The 21,386-nt window shown below is 41.3% G+C and overlaps 1 protein-coding gene across 9 annotated transcripts in view; it reads left to right on the forward strand.

The window, feature by feature from the left end:
• Window positions 1-21,386, forward strand: part of LOC310689957 (uncharacterized protein) — a 621,685-nt gene that overhangs the window by 99,008 nt on the left and 501,291 nt on the right. The window lies entirely within an intron of this gene.

Here is a 21,386-nt window from a genome sequence, read left to right on the forward strand (position 1 = left end):
GTTGAAAAAGCAGACACTGGTAGATAGTTCTACTTACGTTATGGACATTGCTATGTAGGTAAAGGTAAAGGACCCCTGGACGGTTAAGTCCAGTAAAAGGAGACTATGGGGTTGCGGCGTTTGTCCACAGACAGCTTTCCAGGTCATGTGGCCAGCATGACTAAACCACTTCTGGTGCAACGGAACACCGTGACGGAAACCAGAGCTCACGGAAACGCCGTTTACCTTCCTGCTGCAGCAGTACCTATTTATCTACTTGCACTGGCATGCATTTGATCTGCTAGGTTGGCAGGAGCTGGGACAGAGCAGCGGGAGCTCACTCCGTTGCGTGGATGTGAACCGCCAACCTTCTGATTGGCAGGCCCAAGGGGCTCAGTGGTTTAGACCGCAGTGCCACCCACAATCTCTGAAGGAACTTACTGCTTTAGAAAGATTTTTAGCAGCAGCAACATGGATGGAGCATGGTCTGGTTGGTGGAGAGCAGCATAGCCAATGGGCTGTGGCTCATGTAGGAGTCAGGCTAGCAAGCGTAGATGTAGCCGATTAGATTGCTACTTGGGAAAAAATTCCCTTCAAATCGGTTTCGGCCTCTCTGAAGGAAATTGCTTTTAAAATTCTGCAGATGCGGTACTTAACACTAGCCAGACTAGCTCGTAGCAACTTCACTCACACTCAGATTTATTGGAGGATGGCTATAGGGTCACACCAGCACATTGGGGGGCGGGAGCTAAAAAAAGGGGCCACATTTTGGGAGTCAGTATTTGGGGACGTTCCTGCCGTAACAGGACAAAACATTGTTAAATCTTTGGAGCTAGCTTTTATGCAACCTATCCATGGGCGATAAGCCAAACCTTCATTTCAATCATCTTATAGGTCATCTCTTGTAGGCAGCTAGGCTTGTAGTTGCAGTCTATTGTTGGAAACTTCTCAAAGGAGTCTATAGTATAAGAAAGCGTGGCAGTTAGCTGTGATAGAAAAAATAGCTAGCAAATGGAAGCTTGCGTGGGGTTTGAAATCAAAGGACACATTCACAACGGATTGGGATGCCTTTATTATGTATACAGCTAAAGAGAAGACACAGCGGAACCTCACTCAACACTACAGTATTTTCTGGCTAGTGTAATTTTAAACTAGGATTGGTTTATTCATTTGGATAAGTGACTGGAATTGTGTTGTTCTAAGGGTGCTGGCCTCACTGTAATCTGTAATCTCATCTCCTGGGGAGGAGTGGGGTGATGGTTTTGGTTTGTTTTTACTGTTCTTTGATAATCTGTAACATTGAAAACGATATAAATATTATTTTTTAAGTATAAGAAGTTGTGGCATTTCAGTAGGAGGTTGTGGGGCATGCACTGATTGTAAACAAACTTTTGAGGGCACGAATAGCGTAAAAAGTGGAGTTGTGTTATGAGCATAAATAATCACAAATTCACAATAAAAATCTGGGGTCTGGAGGGGCCCCTAGATCTTCTGCATCAGCGATACTGATGTTCTTCAAAGGAAGTCCTCTAGGAGAGGGGTAGAGTTTGAAAAAAACAGAAAGTGTGGCCTTACGTCCTAGTTTACAGAGGGCGATCCTCTGTTTTAATGAGTTGAAGTCTGGTTTAAAGGTTTAAAGAAACCTAAGGAGAGAGAGTGCAGAGACCTTGATGTTCCCCACCAATATTTAACACTTGGACAGCAGATGTCTCAAGGATAGCTCAGTTGGTGGAGCCTAGTGATGATAACACCAGGGTTGCAGGTACAGTCCCTGTACAGAACAGCTGCATAGTCCTGCACTGCAGGTGGTACGACTAGATGATCCTCAGGGTCCCTTCTAACTCTACAATTCTATGATCACATGGATCACCTGGTTATAGTATTCTCCATTATGGTGAGATATGTTATATTCTTATTTAAATTATAGCGATCATTTCCAAATCTGCATCTATATGTATAATTCAGCATGTGCTAACTTTATGCAAAACTCTGTGCCCATTTGCCTTTCTTTCTTTTTTTAGTGATTTATAAGTGGCAGTCCTAGAATCAAATAAGGGCACTGGGTTATAGTGTTGCTTCAGGAGGCAGCTCCATTCCACTACATTTTCTTTGCAGATCAAATGAATCCTATTCCCCCACCCCTAGAAAAGTCAGCTCAGTAGACTGCGATGGTTACTTTTTAATAAGACAGAAACAAAAAATGAACAGCATTTCCTTTGTGATAAGCTCTGGATATTATAAAGGTCTGTGAAATGAGGGTAATTAATTTCTTTAGAATTGGCACATTAATACTACAGCTCCCCGAGGTAACAAAAAAATAAAACCCAATTAACCTGGGCTAACAATGCTTTTAAGCTGACATGTCACAGGGTACAGGTCCAGCCTTGTTGCTGGCATGGAGCACTGAAAAAGCCTCTCTAAAGAGAGTTGCTGCAAAAAGTAATTAAATTCTATAAGGGCAGCCTTATCGATTGCACAAAATATGAACACATGCGTAGCAACAGAATATGAATGCATACTTCAGCACATTAAGAATCTTTGACAGTTATTGGAGAAGAATAAAAAAATGAGAAAATAACATGGTTTGACATTTATGTGGATCATTCAAGAAGATCAAAGTAAACGATCTTATAATGGCAAAGAATATATATATATATATATATATATATATATATATATATATATATGAGAAATATGGTTGCTGTTGCATACACAATATAATAGCTGAATATAAAAAATCAATTATTTTTTAATTTTTTAATATTATTCTCTATCATAATTGGTTAGGATGGGGAAAACATTTGGCAACTAGGAGCATTAGACTTTGAGGAGTTCTCCTAATGATACCCATCTTGTCCCCAGAGAAGTCTGCAGTTTTGAGAACATTGCCCGTGGAACATCTTTAAAGAACATTGGAAGATGCTTGCTTGGCGCTTGAACTTACTGATCCATTTCAGCCCTCTGATATGCTTAATTCACTGTGCTTCAAAAACCTTTTAATCTCAAATGTATTTGCTTCTGCCCCCGACCCCCAGTCCTGAAACTGCTTGCTATAGAGTAGTCCGAATGAAGCCTACAGATAAGCAGGCAAAGAGTTATTCTGTGTTTTAGAATTAGCACAGCCATTTTGCTAGATAAGAGGCGGCAGAATGAAAAGTTGCTTAATTTTGTGTACAGGTGCTATCTTGCAAGACTCTAAAGCAGGGATGGCCTCCAACTATAGATTTGCTGGCCTCTTAACTGCCCAGCCAGAATGCCCAATTAGTCACGGATGATAATAGTTGCAGTTAAGTGACACCTAGAAAACCAAACAATGAATCCTTGTTCTTGATCTATTCTAAAAAGCTCTACTACTGTACTGTATGGATCGGAATGGACGTGGAATCTTTCTGTGTGAATATATTTGTTATGTACTGAGCTTGGATCCTAGAACAATAGGCAGGTAGGATCCTAGAATGCAACAACCTGATTGGCCTGCAGGAGCAGCCCAATCAGGCTCCAGGGGGGAAGCAGAATCAGCCAATCACACTGGACCTGTTGTGTAAATAATGTATATAAAGCCAGAGGGTTGGGGGGAAATTCATTTGCTGTCTTTATGAGCTGCAATAAAGAGCATGAAATCACTACACAACTCCAAGTATATTTCAATATTATTTTCCCAACTTTGAACTGAATGCTAAATCTCCTCTAGGGAGTTCCATATGCATATTGGACTACCCAAATGTTTTTCCCAAATTGAGGCAAGTGGCAACAAGTTGTTGAGTTAGCTTGCACATGAGCAAGTCATAGCGTATGCGTCTTTTTTTATTAGATCACTCCTTCTCCATGCTGGATTTTTAAAAAAGAATCTGGCTTTTCTGGCAGCTATAGAAGATGGTTTGTGTGCATCTAGATCTGGATTGTGGGTGATTACCCTTTGACTAACGGTGGGTATCACCCATTGAAAGAATGGGCTCAAGGAACCCACTATGATTTCAGTGGGTCTACTGACTCAGTCTGATTTCAACCTGTCTGTAGGAAATAGTATGCGATAGATAAACATCAACAAATTGCAGTATTGTTAAACAGCATTTTGTCTCCAGATTTTCTTGCTTAAATTATAAAATGCAAGCAATGCTGATTAGCACAACCCCCCCCGACATATTCAGTATAAATTGCATTGAATTATCTTTAATGTTGTAAAATATCTAGTTTCTTGGATACATTCCAGGGCAGCCAAACTGCATTAAGAGATATAATATACAGGATAGTTTTGAATGTCGTTATTTAATTGGCAAATAGATTTTTCTCTTGCCATCAATGGCAAAAGAAGACATTTGATACCAGGGGCTGGATTAAATGTTTTATCAATTTCTCGTGTTTAAGGATCTTTATGGAACAACAAGTTTGTCCCTTGGGCGAGCCCTTGTCAACTGCAATAAAGAGATCCACACAAGTGAGCGAGATGCATTTTTGCAGGATTTGCTGTGAGACTGAGATTCTCTGCATTGGCTGGGTGCTTTCAGCAGCTGCTCTCTTTGGTGTTTTGCATCCAAAGGATTTTTTTAAAATATAATTTTCTTGCCACTGTGGATTTACAAGCAGCTTTTCTTTTCATGGAAGGAGGTGAGTATCTGATGAATACAGATGCTATAGTAGTGACACAGGGTTTTTATTTTACAATAAATACTCTGCAGCCTTGAACTCATAATCAAGTACTTCCTGGTTTGATTCAAGATGCGGTCTCCGCTGTAGCGTAGAGAAAATGTAATGCTTACAGATTGCAAGACTGCTCGACTTTATTTAGCTCCCTTTCTGTATTCCCTGTGCACCCAACAGGAATCAGGGCATGCAGTTAAATCCTACTGAGGTGTTTTTCTTAAGGAGTGTATCTGTTGCATCTTGAAAAAGGCCAGGTGAATTTAGTTAGGATGTGTAGTATTAGATTAAGGTGTATAGGAAGCATGGTTCTTATTGGTAGATAACTTTGATTGGTATTATTATTAGTTTTAAGTCTTTCCCCCCCCTTAAATATTCTTACTCCTCCAGTTGTATGTATGGAATTAATCACATTCAGAGGTCATTAAACTTGTGTATTTCATGAGCTGGGATTACATTTGGGAATTATACCAGAAATATATGCTTTGAGTTTAAAGGAAATATACTGGGAACTGTGAGCATTATTGAAGCTTATAAAAAGAGGCATACTTGGCATGTGGAATTCACTGCCACAGTATGTGCTTATGACCACTGATAGGCTTAAAAGGAGAACATGGAGGGTAGGTCTAGCATTGGCTGTTAGCTATTATAGCTGTTTGTATCCTCCGCTGCCAAAGGCAATGCATCTTTTTGAACATGAGGACAAATCGCTGTCATTGTGCTGTCAGCGGCTCTCGGCTGGTTGCCCAGGAAATTATAAGGCCAAGGAAAAGTTTCTTGCTCTCCTTTTTTCTTTTACAGAGAGAGGCTATAGACTCCAGCCTCTTGGATAATGGTGTTATCCCGAGTGAATCTCCACCACCCTGGCCTCTCCCACTTTTTCATTTTTTGGGTTCTGCTACGAGCCCTCTGTCTTCGAGCTCTTTGCTCTCCTACTTTTAAGGATCACCGGGTTCTGGGAGATGGTGGGTCTGGAATGCTTTCTAGTGACAATGTGTCCAGGTCTGCCTGCTCCTCCTTTCCTGTTATTTCCCAACTTTTCCCCTCATCTACCTCTAAGCTGTGACCTCCCGCAAACCACTGTTGTAAATCTTCTTTTTCCTCCTTCCCAGCCCCTGAAAATAGTGGAGGCAGGAAAGGCTTCAAAGCTTCAAAGGAACCAACTCCTAGGTTCCTTTGGCCCTCCCAATAAAATATTTGAGCAACGGGACAGAGCAACAGGAGCTCACCCCATCGCGGGGATTTGAACCGCCGACCTTCTGATCGGCAAGCCCTAGGCTCAGTGGTTTAGACCACAGCACCACTTGCATCCCTGAGGAGAAACTAGCCCACTGCAAAAAGTGCATTCAACATTTGTTATTTGACCCATTTTGCCTCTGGCCCCACCTGCCCCTGGTGTGTGGCCCCTGGAAAGTTGCTAAGAAGGGAAGGGTTGCCTTTGGCTGGAAAATGCCCACCTATAGTATAAAGTCTATTCTGCGAGCTGGGCATCTTCTTATGCTCTTCTTTTTAAGCTGTGACCCTAAATTCTTGACAATAAATGTCATGAAGCATAATAGGGCATTCAATCATGAGCACATGCCTTTATGCCATGTGTGTTCCTGCTATGTTCCCTGTAATGTGTGAGAACTATTTTTGAACATGTTTGTGCATAAACCCCCACAGCATGCTCACTCAGTATTCCTTTTGTATACACAAAAACAGTGTATTGAAGCATCTGTAAAGAAGGGGGCTAATAACTAAAAGGCCCCACTAAACTTTATCTTCTTCATCATAATTCAGATGGTGATATCTCAGTTTAAAAAACCGAGATATGAACAAGCATGATGGCCAGTCCCAATTGTTTTGCTTCTCCCTTCACCTGAGCCGACATACAAATCAGGAAGTTTTTCATTAACTTTAGTTTCCTGTTTCATCCAAATTGAGAAACTGTGGTTATGAACTTTGGAACAAACCACTCTATATAATAAACCAACTTCAAACCATGTCTTAATATCCTGCTTTCTTCTGTAGTTTCCCTGCTTAATATCCTGCTTTCTTCCGTAGTTTCTATATTGTACAGACAATATAGGCAACTATAGTTAATGGAAGACTTCTGGTTCAATTGCTTGTTTGCATGAAGGAAAGATCAAACTGGCTGTGAGCCTTATTAACTTCTTGCCTTATTTAGCTGAAATATATTTGTCTGAACATCCAGTCACACTCGAGTTCCCTAGGCCTACTGTAGAGATTTTTAAAAAATAACTTTTTGTAATATTTCTTCATCAAACTGGATAGCCTGAACTCATTATTCTAGTAGGCATACACTGGGGAGGGGAAGCAAAATAGAATAATAGAATCCTAGAGTTGGAAGGGACCCAAGAGTCATTTAGTCCAATCCCCTGCAATGCAGGAATCTCTGCTGTAGCATCCATGACAGATGGCCATCCAACCTCTGCTTAAAAACCTCCAAGGAAGGAGACTCCGCCACTTTTCGTGGGAGTCTGTTCCACTGCCAAACAGCTCTTACTGTCAGAAAGTTTTTCCTGAATGTTTAGTTAGAATCTACTTTTCTTGTGACCTGAAGCCCTTGGTTCGAATCCTGCCCTACAGAGCAGGAGAAAACAAGTGTGTTCCCTCTTCCATGTGACAGCCCTTAAGATATTGTGAGACTGCAGTCAAGTGCAGAGCTACTGGAGTTTGAGGATGGAAATTATTGGGTGTTGGAGAAGTGTTCTGTAAGTTCAGGGAAGGGGTACTGGGTTTTGTATGAGAACCAAGCTGGTAAGAAGTAGCGTGGGCGAAGATGGATTGATGAACGGAACAGAAGTGCAGGGCAAGGCTGTTTTATCGAAAGGTTATCACTGCCACGTTAGCGAGTGGATGGATATGGATTTCGCTTATATTGTTAACCACCCACACAGTACAGTTCAATATCCCTCTCTGTTCTTGTTAGCATTTGCTGGGGTCACCGCTGAACACACTTTTGAGCAGTTCCTCCTCTGTGCGAGCTGGAAACATATTTCTTTTCAGGGTTATTCAAGCATGCATCCTTTTATTCTTTCCCGTGAACATATTTATTGTGACTACTGAAAAGTTATCGTTCTCTAAAATGTGTTAAGCCTTCCCCGCTGCCTCTCTCAGGGACATACAGGTATAGAAACTGTTGCTTCAAAAAGACGTTGCTTGGAAATATGGTTGCTGTTGCTTTTCTCTCTCCCTGGAAACCTTGTACTGTTCTCATTCTTTCCCAACGTTTTGTTTCCCCCCCTCTTTTTCTTTTTTGAAGATTCGACACTGCAACTTTTGTCCTTGGCGAGGCCGAAAAAACAAAACAAATGGTGGAGGGCCTTGAAATGTTTACCCTCGTTCCTTTTAAAATGCTTTTAAAAAAAATCAAATATAAACAACAAATTATAAACTGCATTGTTTTTGTACACCTGCGGAGATTTTTGTTTTAAAAATGAGTCCATTCTTACAAAAACGATGGTTTGCCCATTTTCCACACCAGTGCTTTAATCATTTTTTGAGTATTGTTGTTATTATTGAGGTCAGGTCACCTGAATTTAGTGCAGTTAAAATATCACTAGCTCTTTGTATTAGTTTTATATCCAGGTGCTTTAGTGCTGCCTGATTCTTTGATTCAGTAAATCACTCTGAATAAACAACCATTTTTTAATGTGAAAACATAACAAAATTGCATTGTGTACGTGGCTGCGGTGCTTCTCATCATAATGAGCCCCCCGTTCTGTTTATTATTGTAGAATTCTGTTTTGTTTCTATTCTTGTTAAAGGCGAATGGCTCTGTCCAGAATTTCCATGTTGTAGAATATCCCTATGGAGATGGTGTACAGCATGTGCCTCATTTTTTTATATATATATACAGCTAATAAGATCCTAAATGTGCATTCTGGCTTCTTGGAGACATATTGTAAAAATAAACCATCCAAATGACTGCTTTGCCGAGTGCTTGTGTAGAAGTGTGGAAACAAAGTAATAAATTCCCTTTCCACACCTGAAAATTAATATTGACAGATAGCATTACAAAGGTAAATGGCAAATATCAAAACAAACAAAACAAACAAAACAATTGCATAGCAGGATTGGTATTTCTTTCCTTTTGCTGTTCAGTATACCATTTCCTTGCAAATTACACTAAAGCTGAACATTTGCAAAATCACCTTGGTACAGGATTTGTCCTTTCAACCTATTCCCATAGCTGCACCTTCCAGCCCCAATTGCTGTCTTGCTTCTTAGTTCTTGCTGTCTTTTTATACTTTCTTTGGTATATTTGGTTCATAAAATCACAGCCAGAAGTGCAAGCGTTATTATAATAAAACAAGTCATGCCTACCTTACATTTTGTGTCATCACCTAGGATATTGTGTGCTCAGTATTATCACTTGTACCATAAGAAGGAAATTAGAGCATGTATTTTCCACATGGAGAAATCAAATGTAATCTAAATGCAAACCACGAGTTTTATTGCATGGCAGCCTTTGATAGCCGCGCTGCTATTACTAATTCCACTATGACAAGGGTACATAGTAGTCCAGAAGTTTCCAACACTGTTTTTTGTTTTTGTTTTTTATTTGTGGTTTTGGTGGTTTTTGTGTGTTTTTTTGCCTTTTAGCTTTGCAAAATCAACACAATTTGGTCCTAATAAGAGTATTTGGCAATCATTTGCTCAAAAAGCATCAGCATTGTGGCCCAATGCTGTGAAAAGTAGGCAAGAAGACTAAATTATTTGGTACCATAGTAGCTGACCAAAAGGCATGAGAGCTTTTATGTCAATTAAGGTCTGGTGTTCTGCCAACATGAGATGATATTCTTAAGTAGATTACTTACTTCATTTCCAAGTTTTCCTCCATACCGTGGCTCAATTAGACTAAACATATCAGCGTAGCGTGATGACCAATTAATGTATTGTCATGTGTTTGCGAGATACACACAGAGAAAGACAGAGAAAGAGCTTTTATTGATGTCTTCTTTTATGCAAAAATAGAAGATAATTGTTGTTGTAAATTACTGCTGAATAATTAACATAAGAGCTCTCTGGTATTGCTTCCCCTGTCCTGTTTTAGAAGAGGTAGCTAATCAATGTTAGTGTGTTTCGTAAGGTTGTACAATTTTTGGTGAGCATTATCTCAAAATACGAAACACCTGTAGACTCTACCTCTTAGTAAATTCATTAGTCCAACGCAATTCATTGGTATAGGTTTTTTTCCCTGCAGATGTTTGATTTTATTTACTTATTCATAAAAATTTTTATAGGCTTCCTTTTTCAGGCATGGCTGGCTCACGAAGTGCCTTGCACATTATAAAAACACAGTGCAGATTAAAATGACCAAGTTAGCAGTATTAACAATAATTTAAAAACATTGTTAAATAGATAAGACAATATAAATCTCAGCAGTTAAAAAAAAATCAACAAAGAAGGAAATAAATCATGTCACAAATGAGGCTGGTTTGGATGGGAGTATTGCTCACAGGCAGTAGCCTCTGATCCTGGGACAGCAGGACCCAGAAAGAATGGATCTCCAAGAATTTCGGACCATCATTCTTTTCTCTTTGCTTCTTTCCCATCCTCCCTCTGTGACTGGCAGTTTCATTCCACCTCTCTTTTAGCTTTGTAGATTCCACTGACTCCACTGCAGCTATTTCATGCACAAAAGGGAACAAAAATGCTCCAAATAATTAGGGCCTTCCTTCAGTTCAGATCCAGCATCAGCACCTATTGTCTTGTGGAAGATTCTGGAGCCTCAGGGGCTCAAGAAAGGTCCATAGCTTACTACTGCTCTGGCAATTTCTGGTTGCCATCTTGGTTTTCCTTCCCCCCTTTTTTTTGATGACAATTTATTAATTTTTCAAAGAATAACATAAAAATAAACATAAGAAAACAATATATAAAGAAAAAGAAAAAGAGAGAAAAAAGATTTTAAAAAACCAAAACAAGAAAAAAACCATCATAATCAAAGATTTTAAACCATAATTTTTGCTTGACTTCCCTCCCCTCCCCCTCTTGGTTTCATTGTTTAATTTTTTGTTCACACACGTCCTTATAACCTTAATAATTGATTTTTTAAGACCCTGTTCATCTTAATACAAGTGAGTTTTTAAAAGTTATACTGACATAAAAGTCTATACACAAAGCTTAAAAAATGGGCATTAAACCTTTACCCCTTTTTTTTAATTCAAAGTCCTCTTTCTGTCTTGGGTACTACGTTAACTAGTTTATCCTGTATATTTCAATAGTTTAGTTTGCCAGCCATCTTGGTTTTCCTTCCAGTGGTCTAGAGGTTTAGTTGTTCCAAAGCCCTATTTGTACTTACTGGCATACCCTCCTTCATTGCGCTTTGGGAGAAAATTGTTAGGCCCAGTTTTGGCAGAAAAACTGCTTTGGTCACCCTGTATGATGACCTCTGTCAGACCCACAAGCCCTGAAGCTGGCCTCATTTAAACATATATATAACATTATTACCTGGGCTGCCAAGTGAAGTGTCATGTCAGGTGATTGTCACCACTATCATCCTTCTAAGTGCTTCTGAACTCTGCCCCTGTGGTACACTACATCACTGGGTGGGAGCCAGAGGCACTGGGGTAATGAATATGGCGACTGAAGCTGCTAGGCCTGGTGGGGTTTTTCTGCATTCAAGTGAAGGGTCATGCCACCAGCTTTGCTTGCAAAAGGTGCCAGGCTCAATCGCTAATATCTCAGGTAGGGCTGGGAGAGACTTGGTGTTTAAAACCCTACATAATAAGAACATAAGATTACCCATCAGATAAGATCAATGGCCCATTTAGTCTAGCATCCTGCTCCCACAGTAGCCACCCAGAGGCTTGTGGGAAACTCTTAGGCAGGACCCAAGTACAAGAGGACTCTCCCCCTCCTGTGGTTTCTAGCAACTGGTGTTCAGAAACATTGCAATAAACCTTGAAGAGTTGCTGCTCATCAATGTGGAGAATATCGAGATAAGTGGGTCAGTGGTCGGATTCAGTATAAGACAGCTTCCTGTGTTCCCGCTCCCCATGCCCTTTAACCCCTGGGACCCAGTACAGTGTGCCCCTGAGTAGTTGTAACACAGCTGGCTTATTCTCATGTGTATATGTAGTTCATGTAAATAAAAGGTAATGAGATTTGGTAATACAGAGTGAGTCCTTTAAAAGAGGCCCCGTGGATACAGAGTACACATGTTCCATGGGGCCTCTTTTAAAAGACTCATCCTGTATATTTACAGTGGTACCTCCGGTTAGGAACTTAATTCGTTCCGGAGGTCCATTCTTAAGCCGAGACCGTTCTTAACATGAGGCGCGCTTTCGCTAATGGGGCCTCCCGCTGCTACCGCGCCACCAGCGCGCGACTTCCGCTCGCATCGCGGGGCAAAGTTCGCAACAAGGGGCATCTACTTCCAGGTTAGCAGAGCTTGTTACCTGAAGCATTCACAAGGAGGACGGTACGTTCCACTGTATGTAGGGTTGGCTTTTATGAAATTGAAAGCACTGTTATAAATATCTCAAATCTTAATCATAAATTAGATCAGTTGCCAAGGCTATCTAAATAATAGGCCATTGGAAATATCACACTGTTTGCTTACTCTTGCATTTTACAAATTGAAGCATATGGAGCCATTTTCATGCAAACAAATGTGTGTTGCATCCTGATTGCCATAGAGGTAATGGATTGACCCCCCCCCCCGATGATCTAAGAATCAATGCAATTATATTTAGCCAACTTATTGGTTTATTTGTACATGTTTATACTGCTTAATATAATAAATATATATATAAGGAGTTAGCATAAAAGCGTTAATATTTATCGTACAAAAAATCCTTAAAAATGAGATAAAGCCACAACAGAACTGTGTTTCAGAAATAAAATTGAGCAGTGTGCAAAACAAAATGAAAGATTAAAGGAAGCCTGGATAAACATACAGTGGTTTGGTTTTTTTTAACAGAAATTTAAAGGTCATTACTGTCTCCATGAATTATCTGAGAGAGGGCATTCCAGAGGGTGGGTGCTTTTGTTGAGAAGGCATGATGACCAAGTGATAATCTACACTGGTCATGTAAAATCTTTAATATGTGAATGGTCAGCAGAGTCTCCTCAGAAGACCTTGAAGATGGGCTGGGTCCATACCACAAGGGAGGCAGGCTCCTAGGTTATCCTGATCCCCACATGGTTTACAGCTTCAAATGCCAATAAAACCTTCAACTTGGCTCTTTAGTAATAGGTAGCCAGGAATGGGGAAATATGTGTAAAGCATGGGTAGCCCCACATACAGTGAATTATAGTAGTCTACTTTCTCCAAAGGAAAAGTTAGAGGAACGAGCTAAACACCCAAGCAAAAGCAATTTCCGTCTCTGTGACTGTGATTGTACATTTTCCATTATTTTGGGGAAAGAATTCAAGCCAAACCAGTAATTGGTTGCTATTTACATAAGTGTTGATGTGGAAACATACAAATCTTTCCCACACTACCTCCTTTCATGCATTTATATCTTGGCTCCCTGAAGTACGGGTTTCTGTCATATTCAATATTTGTTTTTGGTTCTATTTTTTTCTTAGCTATTGTTTTAAAAATGTATAGTGGGCTTCTGAAGAAAGCCAGAACTTCAAATTATATATGTATATAAAACAAATTCCCATGTACTTTTATTAGAATCATAGAGTTGGAAGGGACCTTGAGTGTAATCTAGTCCAACCTCTGCAATGCAGGACTGTGCAACTGTCCCTTATGGCAATCAAATCTGTAACCTTGGTGGTATCAGCACCACGTTCTAGCCAACTGAGCGGTCTTAATTTCTTCAGTACTTGCTGGTCCAACATGTTGGAGTTGCTCAGGCTGAAATCTAATATACTTATAAACTAGGCTGACAGCCTTCAAAGAATGTATTTCTAATAATAGGTAAGGCCAATGTGGTGCATTCCAGATGTTTTGTGCTGCAACTCCATGAGCCCCATTTGGCTTTGTCAGGAACACTGGGAATTGTACTCCAAAACAACTAGAGGGCACCATGCTTGCTACCCGTGTGTGTGTGTGTGTGTGTGTGTGTGTGTGTGAGAGAGAGAGAGAGAGAGAGTTTTACAAGTTTAAATGAGTTCTCACCCCTTTCTAGGATTGGTTGAATTTCCTCACTTCCATTTTGTGAGTTCTGTTGATTTGTTGGAGGTTTCAACGCTTCCTGTCTTCCGATGGTTCATAGAAAATTCCCCTGTTCACGGCATTAGTGTGTTCACAGTTCGATTTGCAGGTTTTTCCACATGTTGTTTATCTTTCCCCTTTCAGATAAGCCACATGCACAAACCATTGTGCACAGTAAAGTATCCGACATTTTGTTGTTCTCGATCACATCATCGTTCTTTTAATAGCAGCTTCTGTTTCTTCCCTAGTACTCATCTAGTTCCCCATTGAAAAATATATCTGACTTACTTGTCACCATTGCCATATTTTAGCAAACATTAAAACATGACACAGTTTTTCCACTTTGGGGCATGCAATTGCACTTCCTTTACAGGTTCTCTTTCAATTGATTAACTTGCAGGTATTCCTTTAGGTAGTTGCCTTTTCATGGACCCTTTCCTCGGTGATGCCAGGTGACGACAGCAGCCCTCCACGTAGGATGCTGGGCATAGCTTGCCATTCTAATTTCCTATAATGCTGATGTAGCATTTTCTTCAACTGTTTCGGCAAATAAAATGGCAGCTGGACTTAGCTTACCAGAGGCACTTGGAGCATGAGGCCATGTCTAGAGTGGTGAAGCCTTAGCAGATTCCCAGATCTGCCAGGTGCTGTTGATCCCAGCCATTATCTAGATGACATTTAGGCCTGCTTAATACATCATGTTGTAGAAACTTGTGCTTAGTGCATTTTTGTCTTTATAGCCAAACTGATAGGATTTTGAAATGGTTGCAGATGATTCAGAACTACTACATTTTTCTAGTGTATTATTTGCATGTTGCAATTGTTTTATTGGCTCCCTGTTAGGCAAATTATTGATTGTTAAATGGCTGTTTTACTTGCCATAATTTTCTCTCCTTGCAGTTAATGGTTGTTCTCTTCTAACATTACTTCCTTATTGCTCCTTCAACGAGAAACAAGAGAGGGGTGTGTATGGAGAGAGAGAACAGGTTTTATAATAAATTCTCATACTCACTACTAACCCACTGATATCTTCAGTGGAAAATGGGAACATTTGGACCCTTCACTATTGGCTAAACTCTGATTCAGGGTTCAGATCTTAGCAGATAGTCAATAACATATTTTGAATTTGGTTTCTCAGCCTTTTATTACATAGATAAGGTAATTTCTGCCTTTGAGGGGAGCTATGAACTGAGCCGAGCCACTGTGTCTAATGGGAAATATTATTTTGGTACTCTAACCATACAGTTAACTGGATTTTAGAGTTTACACATACATGGAATTCAGCTGTAAATTCCACTTACAATCCACACATTTTGCGATGATCTTTGATCCATGTTGTACAGGAGTAATGAGTAGTTGGGAAATGATGCAATGCATTGGTGTGGCACAGGACAAGGAACCCGCTATGGGGCAACCTGCGTGCATGCCAGGGCAACCTTCAGAGATCTGCTTGGCATTTAGATCTATTGTACTCCTGTGGACTCCACTCGTTGCCTGAGTATGTGGCTGGGGCTAATGACGTAAAACCACACCCTTAGAATCCCTTATGAGCCTTCTCCCTAAGTAGGCTATGGAGCCTGCCAAATATTTTCCTGCCAAACTTAATATAGCTGCAACCAATTCAGCCAACTAGATGTTGTCTGGCTGTAAGAAGTAGACTCCATCTGCCTGAATGCTGGTGACAGATCACCATCACCCATACACCTCCAGGAAGCATTATACAACTGTATTCCCATTCTGCCTGGCTTCATCTACCTTAGCTGGGTCAATTGCCCATACCCATTCTCTCCATTCCAGGAGACTAGAACACCAGACACTCATCTCTAGAAAGGGTTTCAATAGGCGATCTAGGCTTGACAGCACTGTGCTTTGAGGTTTAGACCTTTTTTCTCTCCCAGATTGTCCTTGCCTCGTTTTTGTGTGAGTGGCACCCCCCAGCAGATAGCAGAAAAGAATGGGACCCATGCTCATTAGGGATTAAACCAAAACTTTGAGAGATACCTACAAAGAACCCTGGAGAACTGCCTAAACGTATAATATAAAGGCACAGGTAGATGGTCCATGTAGGCCTCTAGGTCTTTTAAGGGACAAGACTGCCACACTGGCTCCACCCTGGGGCATACCTCTTCCTTGCTTGTCTGTCTTTGAGCACTTGATGCACAAGGATATTCCTACCTAGATGGCTATATCACACCCATCAATTCTGTCTGTTTTAATAAACCAAGTTTTCTGCTCAATTTTACAGATCCCACTCTCACCCCCAAGATGTAATGTGTGAGCTCTGTCAATCCTGATCCTCCTCTATAGCCTACTATTGGATATACATAACTATTGGCAGTTATATGTGCTCTTACTGGACAGCCAACCTTTCCTAGCAAACCAAAGCCAATTTGCACAACCGATCGGACACATTAAGCACATGGGATTAGCGGATATGTGCAAAGACCTGCATATGGTTTCATTTACTATGCACTCGGCTCACAACTTGGCCCTGATTTTGTGTACCAGTGCGGTGAAGAGGAAAGTGTTTTTCAGAACATTGCTTTCCTAGCATAGCTTATGGTTAGGAATGATGGGAATTATAGTTCAACAACTTTTGGGGGACTTCAGGTTCTCCACTCCTGGAGCAATGTAATTCAGAAAACAGGATTGACTTGTCTGTGTGTATTACAGTTTACTTAATTGCAGCCATACAGTAAAATCACAGTCTTGTATGTTAGAAGGAGATAGCCTGGTCTCTGCTGAGGTAATTATAGTGCATTCCCTCGCAGGGTGTTTTTTGGAAGTGACTGCACAGGAAATCCACCACTTATCCGTTACGTAAACACAATCTAGCTCTGCTGTATCTGACTTCTTGGGGCTCTGCAAACAGTAAAATTGTTAACCCATCGCTTGACCTGTACATTTATCTTTTCTTTCCAGACTATGCTGGGCCATGGATGACTAATCCAAGAAATATGGAATGCATACAGAAAGAGCTAGGGGCAGTGTAAGATGCACAGACATTTCTTAGTAGATAGTGATTGCATAGTAGAGTTTCCCTTGCAAAGCAAAGGACGAAATACTTCCCATAAAACTCTTTTAGGAAGTTCTTAATGTGGGAAAGTTTATTGTTTCCTTTAAGTAGGATGCAAAATGTCCAGGATGACTTTGTTTTGTTTTAATCCAATTAAATGTGGTGAAGTCTCCAGTCTGGTGCATCCTGCAAACATGGCTAGGGCTTGAAGTACTCACATGACTTTCTTGCAGGCTTTGCGTACTATAGGAAAGCAATTCATCTCTCCCCTTCTGTGGCAATGCAGTAAAGGGGCAGGGCTGGCACCAGCTGTTGACATGGTGAGGTGCCTGCTGGAATGAGGAAGGAGAGTTAGGTGAACTGTAGTAAGCCTTGCAAAGAAATCCACAACAGTTACCAGCATGCACAATTATATGCTAGCCTTGTAGGAAGGTGGTCCAACATTCCTTGGATGAAAATAGGGACATTCTCACTCCCCCCAACTGACCTCCCCTGCCCCGTTTTTTGTTTCCCCTTCCCCCCTCCACAGAGCTTTTCCTATTAGAAGATGGGCGAGTGCCACCAACACTTCACCAATGGGACACAGCACACACATCCTCCATTGTCCTGAGAAAACCCCTTAATCCTGATGCTATGCTGTGCTGCGCTGCGCTATGCTATGCTATGCTATGCTATGCTATGCTATGGTAGATTTACAAAAAGAAAAACACACCAATAAATAAATTTTAGAAAGGGGCAAGATTAGATACGAACAGACACACAAAGCTTTATCTTAAACAGAAAGACAGACAGACAGACCCCTTGTATTCTGCTGCCCCTTTCTTCCCACCCAAAGCAGCCCTGTTCTCTGCCTGCCCTTCAGAGCTGGTGTATTACATGGAGCTGGGCCATGGCGGTGGCAGCCTCTCCTCCTCCTTGCCCTCTCTTCAGCAGCTGCAATGAGCTGCCCAAGGGAGGAGGCCAGCAGCAGTGGCCATGGAAAGGCAATGAGATGCTCCCTTTGCAGCCACAGCTATCATTGCTGCCAGTCAGGACAAGCACCGATTCATCCTCCTCCCTGAGCTGGCAAGGGAAATAGGGACATCCCAGGATAAAATCAGAAACCAGGACGGCTTTTGTAATTCCTGGACTGACCCTGGGAAATTGGGACACTTGGAGGGTATGCCACCACCAACTGGCAGGAGCAGTGCTTGGCACAACCATGACACATTTCTCGGTCAGTTGCAAAGGTCCATGCTGTCCCCACACCCCTGAATACTTGCCATATATGCCCTGTTTTGAAAGACGGCCGGGGGGGGGGGGAGTGAGTAAGCATCTACTGAAGCTCCTTCTGCTTGTCTGCTGCCTAAGGAAAGAGGCAGGTTAAAAGAAAAGCTGCCATCATGTGGCCTGAGGGAGACCCACTAGGGACTCTTTCCCTGGAGACTCCCCAAACCCACAAGCCAGCATTGTGATGGGGAGATGTGCAAGTTCTCAGCTTTCTCATCTCTCCTTTCATTGCTCACAAAACAGGGGAAAAGGGGATGTGCATCTGTTTGGTGTGTGTGTGCTTCCTGCAAAGTTACTTACCGAAAGACTGTTGAATGGAAAAGCATTTTGTCTTTAATACACACTTATTACAATTTAGAAGCAACACATATATAAAAGCAAATTTGAGCTAGGGAGCTTCAAGACCCACCCCCTTGCCTTCAGTTTTGCTTGCACGCTTCACTCTTCTGCCGCCTGTGCAATGAGAAAAAGCTTACTTTGGGGGTAGGATGGGGTATACAGGGTTGCTCTTTAGAACTAATTCCTCTCCTTTTCCCGCAAGTATTTGTAATGTGACAAAGATGTAGCGAGACAGGCAGCTTCTTTTTCTGCAGGGTATAAAGGGGATTAAGCTTCAGATTTCTGCTGGGCTTCATGGCGGTTGTGGTTCAGTCTGGCAGGAAAAGATGCTCACAACATCAGTATGCTGGTGGTGCCTTCTTCAGTTTACAGGCATAGGGGAAGGAAAAGACACCTGGTGGCCCTCTCCCATCTTTGAAGAAGGTTCTGTCTGCTCCTCCACCTGGCCTCTGAGGAAACTGAGTCCTTTGCATGCTTCTTGAGGGTTTATGAAAAGTAAAACAGAACAGTTGATTGGTTGGGGGGCAAGCAGAGGGTTGTTCCTATCTCCCCAGTACTTCTATAAGCACATAAATACTTTGATTTTTAATTTTTAGATCTATTTCTGATTATTGTCTATTGGTGTCTGAAAGATGGCTGAAATATAGTCCCAGTAAAGGTAAAGGACACCTGGATGGTTACGTCCAGTCAAAGGCGACTATGGGGTTGTGGCACTCATCTCGCTTTCAGGCCGAGGGAGCCGGCGTTTGTCCACAGACAGCTTTCTGGATCATGTGGCCAGCATGACTAAACCACTTCTGGCGCATCGAGACACCGTGATGGAAACCAGAGCTCATGGAAATGCCGTTTACCTTCCCGCCGCAGCGGTGCCTATTTATCTACTTGCACCGGTGTGCTTTTGAACTGCTAGGTTGGCAGGAGCTGGGACAGAGCAACAGGAGCTCACTCCATCGTGGTGGGGATTCGAACCGCTAACCTTCTGAGCGGCAATCCCAAGGGGCTCAGTGGTTTAGACCACAGTGCCACCTGCGTCCCATTTCAGCAAGTAGTTTTGCTTGAGCTAGGGAACTTCTTCTATCCTATCTTACCCTGTCTTCATGTGCCCCACCTCCCCAAAATCTGCTTTGGGGGAGTTGGGGGAACTCCAGAGCAGTTTTGGATGTTGGGGAGGGGCAGAGGGAAAGTTCTATTGCATAAGTGGAAGCCCTTGCATAAATGGGACAACTTCATTGGATAAAACCATCGGACTCATTGTGCTGTTTGTGGAATCTTATATGTTGGATCATTATTAAGTACATTACGTCTTAGCTTTATCATGGTACTCGAACAGCTTGGCTCCCAAACAAATCGGCTCCCGAATGCCACAAACCCGGAAGTGAGTGTTCCGGTTTGCAGACCTTTTTCAGAAGCTGAACATCCGTGACTTCCACTTGAGTGCAGGAAGCTCCTGCAGCCATTCGGAGGCCACACCTTGGTTTTCGAACGCTTTTGGGAGTTCAACAGACTCCTGGAATAGATTAAGTTTGAGAACCACTTTATGAGATTTAGCACATCTTTACATCTCAGTCTTCTGTCTTTTCAAATTATTTTAAAATACAAATTAAATCTATGTATAAAAACCGTTTTGATTAGCAGTCATTAAATCCTTGATCAGCATCTGCGTGTGCCTTCATCATTGCATTTTTGCAGCTTACGTATAGCCTCATGTTTTGTGTCTGGATGTCACATGGTTAAGTATGTATTTTTCTGGCACAGCATATCTTAGGGCTAAGGAGCAAACTCAGATAAATTAGTGTCATTTTGCCTGTCATTTTTCATGTTAGGTTTGCTGATTTTTTAGTATGCCATTTTCTGTGATGCAATCAATTTGAAGCATAAGCACTTTGGAAATATTTTAATCTTAGGCAAGCATTTTTTTTAAAAAAAACCCACCCACCTTAGCAAGTGTCAATAATTTTGACCAAAAAAAATTTCTTAGTACTTGCAAAGATGCTTCATGGTTCACAAATGCCAAATTGCTGTAACCATGTCAGAGTGCCAGAATCAGAACTGCTGGTCCAACCATTAGGTAGAGTGGGGCAGCTGCCTAGTGCAGCTGGGTTTGGTTGTCATGAATGGGGAAGCAAAGGGTTGTTTATTATTGTTGTTACTGTTATTGCTACTATTATATTTTTGTGAAGCAGTTATTAGAGTTTCTGTCCTGCCTTGAGATTGGGACAGAATTTGCTCTCGCGCCTTACGCAGCAGAATGTATTGGATCAGTCCTGATTATATAAGTGTACTTAAAATATTTAGCACATGCTCCTCTGCTTTGGTAATTTATCCATTTGGAGTCTATGTGAACTGCAGACTTGCCTTCTGTAAAATAATTCATGATATTGCCTCCCTTTTAATTCATATAATCCAGGCACATCCAACAGGTAGATCGTGATCTACCGATAGATCACTGGACGTCTGTAGTAGATCACTGATAGGTCACCGGCTCCCCTCAAAGAAGCTCAACAACTTTGGCTCCTCTAAAAAACCCCCACATTTTTGCCCTGCACCCCCCAAAAGGGGGTATCACTGCCAGTTTTTAACTCTGCGAGTAGATCGCAGTCCCTTGGGAGTTGACCACCCCTGTTGCATTAGGGTGGAGAAGGGAGGTTTTTAGCATATTTAAAACCAGCTATTCTGATTTGTAATAGGGCTTATTACATATGATTTTGACATCTTAAAAAAATGAAACCATCACTTTTCTTATTTAAAAAAATGTTAAGTCCTTGTATAAGTACTAACTTTCAGGCTAGTTAGTACATATTTGATCCTTGTAGTCTTAGTTCAAATGCACATTCTCTCCTTTTAGCCTGAGATTTTGTTTTGGTTATTTATAGTAGCTTTTATTTGAGAATGAGAAAAATACCCACTTGTTATTTTTTCTTCAAGAAGCACATATCTCCTTCCAGATGCCTGCATCTCTTTGAGACAAAAGGGTATGTTAAGTTCCATCTATAAACAGAATCTGCTAATTAAGAGTTATTACTT

This window comes from Podarcis liolepis (assembly GCF_965112155.1).
Source record: "Podarcis liolepis genome assembly, chromosome: 12".
NCBI classification, from domain to species: domain Eukaryota; kingdom Metazoa; phylum Chordata; class Lepidosauria; order Squamata; family Lacertidae; genus Podarcis; species Podarcis liolepis.